Source organism: Taurulus bubalis, assembly GCF_910589615.1.
Source record: "Taurulus bubalis genome assembly, chromosome: 1".
NCBI classification, from domain to species: Eukaryota; Metazoa; Chordata; class Actinopteri; order Perciformes; family Cottidae; genus Taurulus; species Taurulus bubalis.
This window is the reverse complement of record NC_136589.1, coordinates 46,504,270-46,521,208: the sequence shown is the minus strand read 5'-3', so window position 1 is coordinate 46,521,208 and position 16,939 is coordinate 46,504,270.

Sequence of the window (16,939 nt, the reverse complement as noted above, 5' to 3'; positions counted from 1 at the left end):
TAGGATTTACCATGCAGGGTAATAACAATGTGCTTTTATATTTGCCACGGTATACATGTCTTTAATAACTTACTTAGCTTGACAAAACCTGTTTTCTGAAGCTTGGTGGCGTTAGCTCAGAACAATAGCCTAATCTTTATCTGCAACTGTGCAGAAATTCCAGGTTTACACACAAATGAATAAACAGAATGACTTGCAAAAGAAACAAAAGAGATGCCAGAGATGCGAGTAACGGCAAGCTTGATGCAGAAACACCGGCTTTTTTTTTTTTTTTTTTTTTTTTTTTTAGCCGCCTTTTTCTCAGTCGAACAAGCTACTGGAATACTGTCCCCCGGGCTCCTCGGCTGGGTCTGATATGCACCTCCAAGTAACGTTAGCTAGCGCTAACCTACGTTCGGTAGCTAGAGTACGTTAGCACGTACATTAGCACGTAACAGTTACTACGTTAGCTGCCGCTTGCATCTCTGAGTTCAAACCAGCCAAACTGTGTTTACTTTTTCAGTCAGCTGAAAACTGTCAGACTTGGTCTCAGTTTTTTGTGAACGCCTCCTGCTGATGACGCAGCTCTCGTCTGGATTCCAGGCGAGAAGCAGCTCTAACGAATGAGCCTGTTGTCTCCTTCCAGAAACATTTCCTTTATGTCAAAATAATAATATATAAACTACAATATTTAATAATAAGACAATAATAAAATATTTACTTGTGGAGAATAACGTCTCCTCCAGCCAGAAACAGTTCCTCTGTCTCGGAGTCAAAAGACATTTCACTTTCTTCCTCGGATATTTCATCCCCAGGATTGTCGCTATCACGCCGGAGACACATTTCCATTGCCTCTTTTGTAGAATAATAACGTGATTTCCCCGACAGATTCGCCATTATCAGTTTTTGTATTGACACTGAATGAAATGAATGAAACTACGTCCACTGTTTACCGTGACGCAGTTGTTGACGCGCTCGTAATCTGCATACCGTTTTCGTCTTTTCATTGGCTCAAATCGGGCTCAGTGGGCACGGTCCAACGCTGACTCGCGTTGGCTAATGTAGGCTGTGAAGAGGACATGTTGCTCCGATTGGCTCACGTTTGGTGTCAATCGAAAGGTTAGAGTTCAACGGACAGTCCGGTATCAAGTTTTCTTCAGTGCAGGCATGATAACGGCTTTTACAGGGAAGATACGGAAATATTTTGTCATATCTGCTGACTGATTTCAAATGATGCAGCACCAGTTTGTGGATATTTATGCATGTAATCAAGTGTTTTGGACAAAATATTTTACTGGATTGGATTGTCTGGACGTTTTTACGACGTAACAAGACAGTTTTTGTTGTAATGTGATCCAGCTATGGGTCACCATGAGGCGTCATCGGTGAGTTGCCTAGATGTGTATATTGTTTGTTTGTTTGTTGTTGTTTGACACTAACGTTAACTGTAGCTGCTGTGGTGGTCCGATCTTGAAATGGTTAACTTAATTAGAATCCAGAGAACCGTAGCTTTCTAACTCACTACCACACTCGTATCGAACTATAAATAAAGATCGGCTAAAGTGTGCATGTACTGTACAGTGTACGTTCCCTGGCCCGATAGCGGGCCATAGGATGTCAAGGGGTTAAAGACAGTGAAGAGGAAATTTCATTTCATATAACAACTGTCTTTTCTTTAGCCTCAGAATCCATCCGCCCACCTGTTTTCCTTTCATCTGCTGAAGGCTTAGACCCTCCACTCCCATCTCAATCAAGAGCATTTGTTTGCCTTGTCTTGCCACTACAGATGGAACTACGGATATGTATGAAATAACTCTTATTCACTGTCTAATGCCGATCAAATAAAAGACACAAAAATAATTCCCCATATATCACAAAGCAAGACTGTGTTGTATTTTTCACAGCCCCTCCAGAGAGGTTAGAAAAAATGAGTTTTACGTTTCCCATGAGCACTGTCCTCCCTCTCATTAATTCACAAGTTGAGGTACTGAAGTTTCACAAGATGTCAATCATCAATCTGTTAAAACTGTGGGAGCGAATGGTCAATGTTTTATTCAAAGACACTGAGATCTTAAGACAAAGATGGTCGGAGTTTAAGGAACTGATGTGTTGTGTGGGGAAATAAACACTTCCTGAAAATAAGAGCATGTCAGTGAGCTTTGACTAGAGAAAGATTATACATCTGCCAGCCTGATTTTCAGGGGTTGGAAGGACATCAGTTTAATGTATTTCAAAACAAGACTGGAAAAGAAGCAGCCACAGAGCATTGATGAGGTGACCAACATACATCTGGAGGGATGATGTTTATTTGAAGGCCAACATGAAGTTAGCATCACTCTGGTTTCCTTCACAAAAAGGTAATGAGATTTTCCCATTAGATTTTGGATTATTGCAGAAAATAATCTCTGTGGCAAACAAACGTTTATGATACTTATACGTTTAGTCCAGTAAGATAATCTTGAATGAACACCATTTGTATGATCTTTGAAGTGTGAATACAAAGTAAGAAGCTAACGTTAGTCTATGAAGGAACTCCACCACGGTCACGTGACTTCACGTCCACACCACTAAGCTAACAGAGGACTAGTGTTATGCCGTGTTCACACCGGACGCGACGCGAATTTGCGGCGCGACCAGTTTACATGTTAAGTCAATCCACAGACGCGCTGCGGCGAGAATTTGCGAATGTGCGGCGAGATAGAGGCGTTGGAGGCGGCGCGAACAGAACGTTTGACCTGGGGCGAACAAAGCGAAGGACGCGGCGCGAATTCGCGTGAGTTGAATTATCCCAACTCTGGCGGAGAAATCGCGTGACGCAAAGTTGCGGCAGCCAATCAGCGTTGAGAATCAGCGTTGAGAAGCTCTGCCTGTCACCACCGCCGTCTCCCCGTTTCTGAATGAAACTGCTGCTGCTCCGCCTGAACCAGCGCTGACAGCGGCTTCATTGAGACATATAATATGGGTTCATAATAGTATGAACCCAGACACCATGGAGTTTGATGTTCCGACATATGTGGAGTTTACACAAAAAGTATAAAGCAGAACTTGTGGTTATTTCCATGGTTGATGGCATAATCTGTATCGTTTTACGGAGATACGCAAGACGCTGTTCCTGGAGGAGTCTGTGAAATTCACCGAGCTGTGTGCGGCTACGGATGATGTTATGAACCCAAATACGAGGGCGTTTCATGTTCCGACATGTTTGGGACTTCCACAACCAATATAAAGCAGAACTAGTGGTTATTTATTCCATGGTCGATAGCGGAAATGAAAGCTTCGTCGCTTGTCTCTCACAGAGGCAAGCAACAGAGCTAAGCCACGCCCCTTTGGTCGCGCCGCAAATTCGCGTTTGGTGTGAACACCCTCTTTCTACTCGCGCGAGTAAACTTCGGCGGTGGATGTGGCGCCGCAAATTCGCGTCGCGTCCGGTGTGAACACGGCTTTAGTGATTGGTTTTGAGTTTTTGTTGTGCTCTCTTTATATGTTACTTTTGTATTGCAGTACTGTCTTATGTCTTATAATGTCTTAACTTTTCATCTTATTTGGTAAATGGTAATGGACTGTACTCGTATGTTTCTTTTCTGTCTTCCGGCCACTCAAAGCTCTTTAACTCTACATGAAGCTCAAGCGGAAGTTCAGTCAGGAAGACAGTCTTTACACTCCTGTTCATTCATAATCTCAGTCTCTAATTCTCCCAGTGATTACTCCATCAGATGATTGGGGTGTGTGTATTTTAAATTAACCCTTCTCTACACCAGGCACTTCCAGTCAGTATCAGTCCTGCTCATCATTCATCATCGGGTTACAGAAACGTCCTTCTTCACCACCACCGCCATGTCTGGACTCCAGGGGGGATTCTGCCTTTGCAGATGTCAGCATCACTACCCCTTACTTCTCCTAATTCAGGATGGAGTCCAATTGCCCCAAACTTTGCAGTATTCAAATATATGCAATTGTAATAAATTATTGTTAAACTCTAAACAAGTCTCTCCTGATTGAAATGTCATCATTCACCCATTCACACCCATTCATCCACTGATGGCAGGGGGCTACCATGCAAGGTTCCACCTGCCCATCAGGACTAACTAACATTCACACACCGTAGGCACAACATGCAGGAGGAGTCAAGGACACATGGACATGGACTAGCAGAGCTGAGTTCTTATACATTCACATTAGTTTCCCAGAATACTGGTATGATCCTATGCATCAAAGGGTAACATATATCTGTTATTATAGAAAAGATAATGTGATTCATATTGTAAACTGTTATTTCCTAAAAATAATGAGCTATTATTAATAAGCCCAGAGAGAAAATGTTGATGTGGAATTCAATTCCAATATGTTTAACTATTGTTCATGCGCCATCACACACATCCTGAACAACACATGTGCTTCTGACTGACCACACACTGTGCTGGCCGTGACCTTTGGCCTGTGCTTCATGTTTTCTAACATCTGTTGATTGGAGCTGTTGATGACTTCCACACATCAGAGGCTTTTTAATCCCTGGTAAAAACGAGGGGCATTCTGGGCACTCTGGGCCAGCACAACGGGAGGCTGGACGGCGCTATAAATGGCAAACTAAGGAGCTTTGTAATCTGAATGGAATAAATAGAGTCCGTCTGTTTAGAAAATCTGTGAAGAGATAATCAACGCTTCAGTTGATGTTGTAGTGTACAGTATGAGCAAACTCTGACCTCCAGTTGGTGAGAACTACAGCTGAATATGTTAGCCAGTGTTGCCATCTCCTTTCCTATGAAAGCTTCTAGCATTCTCTCCTAAAGTTGCTAAACGTCACCAAAAGACTCATTTGCTTCTTGGTGACATCGCCGCGCATCATTTGCTTTATTTCGTGCTGACAACAGAAGACTGGGCTGTGGTTACTCTGAGCAGCATGCAATATCATACATGTTTCCCCTGATGGTCTGAATAAGTAGCTCAATTTGTTGCTTGTTGCTTTTTTTTATATAGTCGCTCTGACAGGCTCTGAAAGTCTAGCAAGAAAGTGGTCAAGTTGGCAACAACACCACAGTCATCTTAGCTTTACGTTATAGCGACTTTCAGCTCATTGTTTAGATTTTTGGATCAATCTCTCCTATATCATGGCTGTCTTTAGTAATAAAAAAAATAGATCTACTGCACAGTACCTACTTATCAGTAAGCAGATAGTAAGAAACTGAGCCTTCAGCAGCTAAAGAGACGGATAATCCCCTCAGGATGTTGTGGAGACCAAAAATAGAGCAATAAGAGAGAATATTGGACTTATATTCATGAGGTGGAGTCAAACACACCTCCAAAGGAATGATAACGTTCCTCTATAACTGCTGGATGTGCAAATAAGCAACTGTTTGCTAACAAGTTCAGAATTTCATTAAAAGGAGATGATGTCAATGATGTGTTCACTAATTGTTACTGCTGCCTACAGTGAACAAAAATGCATAATCAACTTTGCCGGTATACTGTATAACGCCAGCTATTTTCATACAATTCAACTTTAAAAATGGGTGATGCAAATAATAATTAGCTTGCAGCAATGGTTTGTATTTTGTCTTATCACATGACTTGACTTGCTTACATATATATATATATATATATATATATATATATATATATATATATATATATATGTATATGTATATACATGTTGTTGCATAAAAGTAAGAATTACATTCATGTATCCCAAACCAGCCCTTTGACTCAAACCCTCATCCAGTTACTTTGTTTATGTCAATGCTCCTGTAGCCGCATGAAGCTTTCATAAGATTCATATGTGCACATAAACATGTTACAGCTCGGCTTCAAAACACCTTCATCCTTTTCTGTCAGTAACCTGAGCGCACACACACACACACACACACACACACACACACTCACACTCACACTCACACACACTCACACACAGTGTGCAGCAGCAGGCTGGTTAGCTGGTGTTGTCAGAAGTGATCTTCAGACGCTGTCGGTGGAAATTCCCTTTGACATCTTCTTCATCTTTTCAGATCACACACGCCCTCCCAGGAGACACCTGCAGCTTATATTTTGGGTTTATTTTTACTAGGCTCGTTTTTTGTTTTTTTACCTGTTGGGACTTTTTGGAACGTGTCACTCCAACGCTGCACTGCGTTCTCACACATAATTGTCAGGAGGAGTCAGAGCTGATGGAAGATCCTGTTGTTCATCTTAAAATGGAAATAGCGAGCTGCAAGCAGCCGTGGAGGACATGCAGGTGTCACTGCCATATTACCCCACGAGAGCATTACGCTCACTGAATGCAGGGTTACTTGTGGTTCCCAGAGTGTTAAAAAGTAGGTTGGGGGCTAGAGCTTTCAGTTATCGGGCTCCTCTTCTGTGGAATCAGCTTCCACTTTCAGTCCGGGGGGCAGGCACGGTCACCTCATTTAAGAGTAGACTTAAGACTTTCCTCTTTGATGGCGCTTATAGTTAGGGCTGTTTCAGGCTTATAGTTAGGGCTGGCTCAGGTTTGCCCTGGTCCAGCCCCTAGATATGCTGCTATAGGCCTAGACTGCTGGGGGACATTTTAGGATACACTGAGCTCCTCCTTTCCTTCTCTTCCTCTTTTCGCTCCTCCTCTCCTCTTCACCTCTTCTTTCTCTCCTTCTGGATAAATGATTGTCTCTTCAATGCATATTACTAACTCTACTTTCTTTTTCCATGGATTCGTGGCTGCCTGCTGATACAACCATGGCCCTGCTGATGCAACTGGCCTGGAGCCGTCCTGCCAGCTGCCATGGCCCTGCTTTCTCCTCCCTCCCACTGCCCCTGGGATGCCCCTCCTCTCTACCTCCTTCTGCTTAATGGGTCGTGGCTATCTGGATCATGGACCATGCATACTACTCATTATATGAATAATTTCTGTCACATTCATTGAATGTGCTGTAACTCCGTTACGTTATTCATTCTGGCCACATGACATCTATTGCTTCTGTCCATCCGGGGAGAGGGATCCTCCTCTGTTGCTCTCCCTCAGGTTTCTTCCCCTTTTTTTCCCTGTGAAAGGGTTTTTACTATCTTTTTGGGGGAGTTTTTCCTGATCCGATGTGAGGTCCCGGGACAGGGATGTCATGTGTACAGATTGTAAAGCCCTCCGAGGCAAACTTGTATTTGTGATGTTGGGCTGTACAAAATAAACTGAATTGAATTGAATTGAACTGCGTACTGAGTTAATTCACTTCTCACCAGACAGTAACGCGGTGACACACGTGTGTATTTACACACACATGGCAAAGATCTTATCCATGACAAGCGGGTCACAGAGCTGTAACCTGAACTATATTGGATTGTTGACACCTTTCTATGCAGGCCACTAGGTTTAATTAAAGTGAGGCTGTAGAGTCGAGGGCAGTCAGCAGAATAATTGCCATTGGGAATTTCATAAATACGTTGCTCATCATATTCCGGACAGGCCAGACACCTGGGAGGGCGCTGGTCGTATCCCATATGAAACTAAAAGTCAAATTTAACTTATTTTAAATGAAGTCCTTAACTTAAAAGAGGAAACAAATACGTATTACAAGACAAAAGAATAGACACCCCCCTCCCCCCCCCCGTCATGGATCAAAGTGCTGGTCAACAGGCCGGTGGCACTCTGACCAGTCTCACATGTGGAGTAGTGTCAGTGTCACAGGATAGAAGGGGGAGGGATGAGGACAGACAGAAAATCCCAGATGGGGAGCGCTCAGGCAGCACAGGCCAGATTATATCTCTGAACATCAAATTGTCTTATGTAACACATTGTAGTGCAGACGACAGCCACCAGCAGCTGTTATGCAATCATCTGACCTGGCAAGGAAGAAACATGCCTGCACATGTGCACACAAGCACATATGTACGCACATATACATTTAAACAAACAGACACACAGATAAGCAGGAAAAAAAAGTCATAATTGTGATGAAACAATCCAAAAGATTATATTGCTGCTCGTTATGTAAAACAACTGCATCAGCCACATTGCAACTTCACCCCTGGTTCAATGTTTTGATCTTTATTGACATGTAAAACCATTAAAAAATTACAATTAAAGCTGCAAACAGCTGACTCACACAGTACACCTGTTTCAAGTATGAACATTTCACATACCAGTCTCTGCTTTTGGGAAGTGACAAGATTGAACATTCACAGCTTGATGTTGACAGTGCAGCGGACGGCGCTACTTACATCTCATGGTGACTAACTTGACTAATGGTGTTAAGAAAATTACATCGCTAAAAAGCATGCTGGGTAAATTATTTCACCAAAAAGGCCGCCCCATACAGTAAGACTGTTCTTGTGCAGGAAGAGAATACACTTGGCATCATGTTTCTCTACGTGAAGAGTAGAGCAGGTCATGTAAATTAGATGTAAATCCGATGCCGTTTGGCTGATTTACTTTTGCCAGTAGGTGGCGCTATGACAATCTGAACATTTGTCATGTACATGTCCTCAGGCATAGACCAGTATCATGCATGAGGAGTATTGGGGTAATAGCATCATGTATGGAGGAGTTACAACAGCTTTCTCTCATATAGCGGATAGCTCAGAGTAGGCGCGTCTTTGGGTCGCCGTCAAGGCCGTTGAGTGAAAACGTTGCGAGCACACAAGCCATACTCCTGAGGGTCTTGATATCACTTTAGAACAGAATTTAAGTCGATTGTCTGAAATTTGTAGGAGGAGTAGTATTTGGCGTAAATGCAAATATATGCTAAAATTAGCATAAATGGGCCAAAAATGGCAAATTGGCCGAAGTACTGTAGCGCCCCCTATTGTTCAAATCAGACGCCTGATTTATTGAAAGTTAGGGGATGCGATGTGCACATAAACCCCAAGTTTGGAGTCGTTTGTCCAAATAGTTTTAATGTTATGAGTGTTTAAAATCAAGACACGCCCCTAACAGGTTGATTGGTCGATATCTCCTCAACGCAATGAGATATCAAAGAAATTGCAATGCAGTATTGATAATCCAGTGCCATTGATGATACGTACCAAGTTTGGTATGAAAAGGACGAAGCGTTTAGGAATAAACTACAATAATGTGTTTTTCACAAAATCCAAGATGGCGGAAAATATTCATAGGCGGACTTTATGGGTCTGAGAGGCTTTTTTGTAGAGCAGGTGGAGACGGACATGTGTGAATTTTTTCAAGTCAAAAAAAATTCTGGGCGAGGGTCGTCGCCGGTTCAACTTGTAGGGGGCGCTAGAGAGACATTTTTTGGAATTTTTTTTTCCAACTTTGATACATTGCGTTTTTCACCAGGCTTAACAGGTGTTCCAAATTTGGTGAGTTTTTGAATATGACAAGTCCCCCAAAAAGCAGTCCAAGCCATAAAAATAATAATCATGAATAATAATAACCCTTTGTATTTCAATAGGGTCCTCTCGGGACTGACTCTGTCAGTCGCTCGGACCCTAATAATCAAGAATAATCCCAGCAATTTCAATAGGGTCCTCTCAGGACTGACTACGTCAGTCGCTCGGACCCTAATAACCCTTTGTATTTCAATAGGGTCCTCTCGGGACTGACTCTGTCAGTCGCTCGGACCCTAATTATACAAAATGTACCCCTCTACTCAAAACGTGTCTTTTTCTTAAGAAATCTCTTTCTTAATTAATTTCTTAAGAATCTTTTGTATTTCAATAGGGTCCTACTCGAACTGACTACGTCAGTCGCTCGGACCCTAACAATAATAATAAGAACCCTTTGTATTTCAATAGGGTCCTACTCGGACTGACTACGTCAGTCGCTCGGACCCTAATAATAACCCTTTGTATTTCAATAGGGTCCTCTCGGGACTGACTACGTCAGTCGCTCGGACCCTAATAATCCTTTGTATTTCAATAGGGTCCTCTCGGGACTGACTACGTCAGTCGCTCGGACCCTAATAATCCTTTGTATTTCAATAGGGTCCTCTCGGGACTGACTCTGTCAGTCGCTCGGACCCTAATAATAAAAATCCTTTGTATTACAATAGGGTCCTCTCGGGACTGACTTTGTCAGTCGCTCGGACCCTAATAATAATAATCCCAGCAATTTCAATAGGGTCCTCTCGGGACTGACTATGTCAGTCGCTCGGACCCCAATAATAATAATCCTTTGTATTACAATAGGGTCCTCTCAGGACTGACTCTGTCAGTCGCTCGGACCCTAATAATAAGAATCCCAGCAATTTCAATAGGGTCCTACTCGGACTGACTACGTCAGTCGCTTGGACCCCAATAATAAAAATCCTTTGTATTACAATAGGGTCCTCTCAGGACTGACTCTGTCAGTCGCTCGGACCCTAATAATAAGAATCCCAGCAATTTCAATAGGGTCCTACTCGGACTGACTATGTCAGTCGCTCGGACCCTAATAATAACCCTTTGTATTTCAATAGGGTCCTCTCGGGACTGACTCTGTCAGTCGCTCGGACCCTAATAACCCTTTGTATTTCAATAGGGTCCTCTCGGGACTGACTCTGTCAGTCGCTCGGACCCTAATTATACAAAATGTACCCCTCTACTCAAAACGTGTCTTTTTCTTATCGTATCTTCACTTGTATGAATGGTGTATGTGCAAAGTCACTAAAAGGCTCTCTTCACATCATGTCCTGAAAATGAATCATCAGTTTAACACACGTATGTCGAGGATTTTATGACATCACAACCAGGCAGCAACCTCCGGGTCGGAAAAAGGAAGCCAATGCTGAAGCGCTTTAAAGCTGCATTCTCTCTACTGTCCATCAGGGGGGCGACTCCTCTGGTTGTATAGAAGTCTATATAAATGACTCTACTTCTCTCTTGATGTATTCCCTCAGTAAACATTGTAAACATGAGTTTATGTCTCAATCTCTAGTTTCAAGTCTTCTTCAATACAGCATGTTGTTCATTGAGTAAATGATGGTCCATTTAGAGTCAAACAGACCATAAAGCAGGGTATGCTTTAGGGGCGGGGCTACAAGGTGATTGACAGGTTCCTACAAGAGTCATCTATGACTTCGCTATGTCACTCCTCCATAGTTAACATTAGCATAGCTTACTTATCTTAGCAAACTCACATGGTGAGCACACATCATACGCTACTTCACCTCACTAAAAATTCTAAACATTAGGGTTGTATTGTTTACCTCGGTGTTATTAGTGGAGGCCGAGTGGCTTTTTCAAACCAATGAACGCATGCTGTCGTGTCCTGATGTCGCTTCATCCTGCAAGCTCGGAAGGGTCTGACGGGTGAGGTGGGCCTGAGTCTGGCGCTCTGCAGGTCAGAGCAGCTCATTGACTACGCTTGGTCTCTCTTCCATCTCCCAGTGGGCATCGCTGAGCTACCGGCAACTCAAGATACACATGGATGTGGGCGACTGGCTCAGGCAGACAGAAAGAGTCATTTCTAAATGACATTTGAAAGTAAGTAAGTTGCTACATTGCTTAGTTTGGATTGCTTTGGGGATCCCCCGAACAATGTGTGGAGAATCATTTATATATAAATCACAAAATACATTTATGAATCCCTCTTTGTGGATTCATTATTATTGGAGACTGTCCAGCATGTACCAGTCTTGTGTGAGGAGACACCATTTCAATCACACAAAGGAGAGGCAGACTCAACAATGGAAACCTGTGGAAGTCATTAGGATTAGAACATAAAGCTTAAATCTATTTTTATATCTGATAACAGCCGTATATTTTTTTGTCAAAATGGTACATGATTTGTGACACAAACAGGTATGAATCCAACATGTGACTGACATCAGGTAACGGCATCATGTTGCTTATGGAGGACTCTCTAATGAGGACGTCCAGCTCCACGGGCTCATTAGGCAGTGTCGGGGATGTGTGGACTCTTGTGTGGACTCTTGCTCGATCTGTAAAAGGTGACTCCTGTACGCCATGTCATCACCTGACGGTGTCTTATTAGTTTCTGTCCTGTTTCCCTCGCTCAGTTCCGACCTCTAATTGGCTGCAGTTTAATTATATAGAGAAGGGAAGCAGCAGCGGTGAAGGTCGAACATTTAAAAACGACCAGTTTTGAGAAAAACCAGGGGGATGATGTTGATCAGAAGCAAGGGAAGGTGTTATAGCTTTGTGTTGTCATGGCACCGCCAAAGCTTTAAGTGGCTGCTTCTGGCAGCAGCCACTTAAAGCAGGTCTCCGTCTTTCTATCTTTCATCCCCTGAACCACATCGGGCCCAGACCACAAGCAGGGAGACCTCACAATGAGGGGGGTTAAGCAGCCTGGTTTCTCAGGTTTTCTTCTTGTATTCTTGTCTTGAAAGTTGACAATAAGACAAAAATAGCTTGGACTAGATATGCAAGTTTTTTCATAAAAAGTTTAAATAAAAGAATAATTAGATGTAATGATTATGATATGTCTGTGATGTTACATGTTTTTGAAGCACCAAGATGAATTTGAATTCATGTCACTTTTCTTTCTCACTACCTGCTGCTGTCTGATGCTCAGCTGATGGGATTCATGCAACGTTTAGGTAATATGGGATGGATGGAATGCCACTAGGGAAAGGACGCACCGAGGTTCAGACATACTGGGGATAGAAAGAACTCCTACGTCGAGGAAACAGGGAGTTATTATGGAAGTGAGAGTCAGGTGATTGCGGACAGAGTCTGAGTGCATCTGGTGGATAGATGGAGAACGGCAAAGCAGGGGGGCTGGTGGAAGTAGGAAGGCTTTCAGACAGGGGGGTCTTTCTCATTTCCCAATTTTGTGCCTACTCGATTCCTTTCCTCGCCTCCTCGCCTCATGTCTTGGTCCCACCCGCGTGACATGTAAGCGGAGGAAGAGAAGCGAGAGGAGAGAGGAGTCGAGGCAACAGGCATTGGAAAAATATATATATATATATATATATACATATATATATATATATATGAAAAGTACTATAATAATAAAGAGTGACATATATAATGATATATATTATAAATACACAAACACAGCCCTGTCTGTCTGTATGACAACATGAAAAACAGAAAATGAGTGCTTATTGCAAGAGAACTTTCTAATGAATGGACGACAGCAGCTGTTTGCACTGGGAGCATCACGCCACGATGAAAGATGAATAGGATTCAGCCAACATTCAGTGTAGAAACACAAGTGTCATCAACGTAAAACGTCAGTCAGAAATGCAATCAGAACAGAGCTGGACGAGGCACATATTGCTGACCTCAATTTAATTCTTCACAGTCACAATTGACATTTCAGATATCCATCATTCTTTTCATCGTCTGTCATTCTCTCTGGGATAAATGGTGTCGCTATTGCCATTCATGTGGATTGTGTTTTTAATTTCAGATATCCACTGTCGCATTTTTGATTGTGGATTTGAAACAGGACTTTCAGGAGGACTCTCCTCATGATGAGACAGGCCGCTTAGTGAACGAGGCTCCCGATGTCCAAAGGGCCGTAACAAAGTGTCCCCGCTGAGCTCCGTCTCACTCTGACCTTAGAGCGCTCTGAGACTCAAACCTTCACTTTCTCGGCTGCTTCCTGCAGCTGGTTGATGAAGCACAGACTGACAGCTTCACCTTCACACACGGCTCCCCTTACAAGGTGGAAGACCCCATCAGTTGTGTGCGAGCAATTTGCAGGCCGGAACAGTGGAGGGACCTCCAACTGTCAACATGATGGGCGGTTCAATCAACTCTTCGGTTCCATTCCAAAATCTACGACCGTTGTACTTCCCAACAAGCAAATAGCCTGCAGTCAAACAGTCCAGGAGTCCACTGCCTTCCCTTGTCAGCAATCACAACCTGCACTCAACAGAAAACAAACATTTCTAAACCTTTCAATGCTCGTTTGAACAGCCTGTCAGTGACAAGGTCCCTAACGGTCTGGTGATATTTTTCTTCTTGTCAACAAATCCATGTACAGAAAACAGTGAATGAGCCACAGTCACCCCTGTGTGGTACAGCAGGGTTGTCCTTCAATCAGAGGATCGGTGGTTCGATCGGCGGTTCTGATCCCCGGCTCTGCTAGTCCATGTCGATGTGTTTTTGGGCAAGACACTTGCAATAATGGGTATGAATGGTAGCTCCTCCCATCAATGTATGAATGGGTGATTGACAGATTGTGTTAAAGACCTTTGAGTGGTAGGAAGACTAGAAAAGATCTATTTAAGTTCAGGTCCATTTACACCGATGCACTTTGATAAAAACTACCGTGACCAGCTGTTGTGGGAATTTACTTAACTTTTGTCTTTTCAATGAAAATATATATTTGTAATTGGTTTAAAAGTGTATATCTTTTCACCAGTGGGCTTGGAGCTAAGAGCCACAGACCACGGCCGCGTTATCCAGCTAGTGGGATTATAAAACTTATTAAAATCTAATTCTGGTTGCTTGCTTTGCCTGGTTGAAATTCAGCTTGCTGCTTATGATTCATCAAATACTAATTTTACACAATGCCTTAGAACAGATATAGGTGCTATAAATACAGTTTATGAATGACAATGTTAATAAAAACCTTATCCGATCATTGTGAGACCAGGAGCCTGTTCCAGGAAGCAGGTTTAACAAACCCTTCAACGAGTATGTGCACTCTGAGTTCAGTGTGTGTGGTGAATGAATGAAATAGCATCACAGGTTCAGCCAAGCTACTTTAATTCACCATTATAAGTTCCTCCGTTATGAGTTATACATTTGAGAGTTCTTTTTGAACATGTTGGCTTAAAAAGCTAAGAGTAAAAGCAATTTATTTGTATTCAAGTTGTAATTATACTGCTCAAAAACACGGACAGTGTAATGTTAAAATAAATGTAATCACAAACATGAATAAATACATAAACCACAGTATGTTCTCAAATACAGGCTGGAGTGTGGTCGCCAAAGACACATAAAGGCCGTCCAAACATAAGGGCCAGGGAAGTGGATACACTTCTAGTGCCTGTCATATAATGTGCATGGGTTTGATTCATCATCATATTGCAGCAAAAATAATGTACAGGGCAAATGAGAGCAGATCAAAAAAAGAAGCTTCATACCAAATAAAGGTATCAGCTTATCAGGTAACAGATTGAAGTGGAAATAAAGGCCTGTCTCTACTACAGGCCCGCTTCACAGAAAGGCCTGGACAACTCTGCAGTCCAGGGAAATAAAGGCCCAGCCACTATTTAATCGTTTTATTTAACAGTGAATTGAAATATCTTTGATCACACGACAAACTAGAGCAGGGGTTCTTAACCTTTTTGACCTCGGGGCCCAACTTTTCAAGTACAAAGTGCCCCGGGGCCCTTTCAAATATTAACACTGTATTGGTATATTAACTAATTGAAACAATGGAGTCTCGTTCACCTTTATAGGAGGCCCGCCCACCGCGATTGGCTTACAGTTTAGGGGATGCGCCGAGACCCAGCGACCAAAGCTCCCTTCTGGTAACAGTTCTCAACTCGTCCGAAAGGCTGAGGCAAAACTCCACCAATACGCGCAGGCATAGTTTCAGTGGCGTCGACCGTAAAAGGTCTTTCAAAGCAGGTTTGGTTAAGTAGCAAGATTGCAGTCGGCACAGTTATAAATAATAACTACGTTGATTATAAAAAATCACCATGTTACCATAATTCTATAACCTCCATGGGGCTTGCGTTGTCAGAATACATTTCCTGGTCATAAAACCCCATTTGTGTCCTTCATGAAGTCCTTAAAGCTAAAAGAAGCACCGTCACAGTGCACACGTCTTTGGAGACGACGCGAGCAGCGGCCGCTCAACAAACCTCTTCACGGTACAAACTAACAGCTGACATTGTAAAGCGCACACGTCCTCTGACAGTTTTGATCGGGCTCATTAAATGCTACCTGGCCTGTGACCCTGTGTTTAGCTCCCCAGGCTCCCCATCAGAGTATCCAGAGGGGGGGGGGGTCCAGGGACAGACCCACCAATAATGTTGTCAATACGATTCAAGAAGTCAGTACATTAGATTACATTCAACACTGCTGAGGGAAATGTCATCTGTCAAATGAAAGAGTTCTGCTTATCACATGTCCTCATATTCAATTCAATTCAGTTTATTTTGTATAGCCCAAAATCACAAATTTGCCTCGGAGGGCTTTACAATCTGTACACATACGGCATCCTGTCCCGGGGCCTCACATCGGCATATGTGCATACATATACCAGAAGATTTCACATATGCATCTGTTGTATGTGCTGCCTCATAGGCTAATGTGGTTTAGTTGTGAGACTAACATTGATTTTATTTTAAATGTTTGTAAAAGTATCTTTAACCTGGAACTTGGATTTAGCACCGTCTCTTGAAGTGTAGGTTCAGGAAGTCATCCTCATGTGCTTTTGACACTCTGAGTCCTGCACCGGTCTGGAACCGAGACCAGAGTCTTGAAGAGTCAAGGAGGTTGGTGTCTGCAGATCTGAGGTTGTGGTTGGGAGGAGGTCAGAGACGTATGAAGGGCTTTGTAGGTGATGAGGAGAATCTTGAACTGGATTCTGTGCTGGATGAGGTACAGTGGAGGTTTTGGAGGACTGGGGTCATGTGATCTCTTGTGGGAGTGGGAGAGCAGACGGGCAGCTGAGTTCTGGATGTATTGTAGTGTGTTGCTGGTTTTGGTCGATGTGCCATACAGGATGCTGTTGCAGTGGTCCAGTCGTGAGGTGATGGAGGTGAGGATGAGTGTTTCAGCTGAAGAGGAGAGGGAGGGGCGTAGACGGGCGATGTTTTCAAGATGAAAGAAGGCGTTTTTTTGTGATGTGCTTGACGTGGTGGTCAAAGGAGAGGGTTGGATCAAAGATTCTTGACCGAACTGAGCCATGTGATTGGCAAATAATGAGCTAGTGTCTGATATATCTGCATTTATATTACATTACATATAATAGAAGAAGTATTATCTTGAATAAAGGAATTGATGAAGGCAAGCCTTTTTAGATCTTCATCCTCATTGTGCTATTTAGGATGATAATGAATTCCTTATCATCGTAAGTAAACGTATTGTAACACACCAGTCAACACCAAGCCTGACCACATGCATCAAT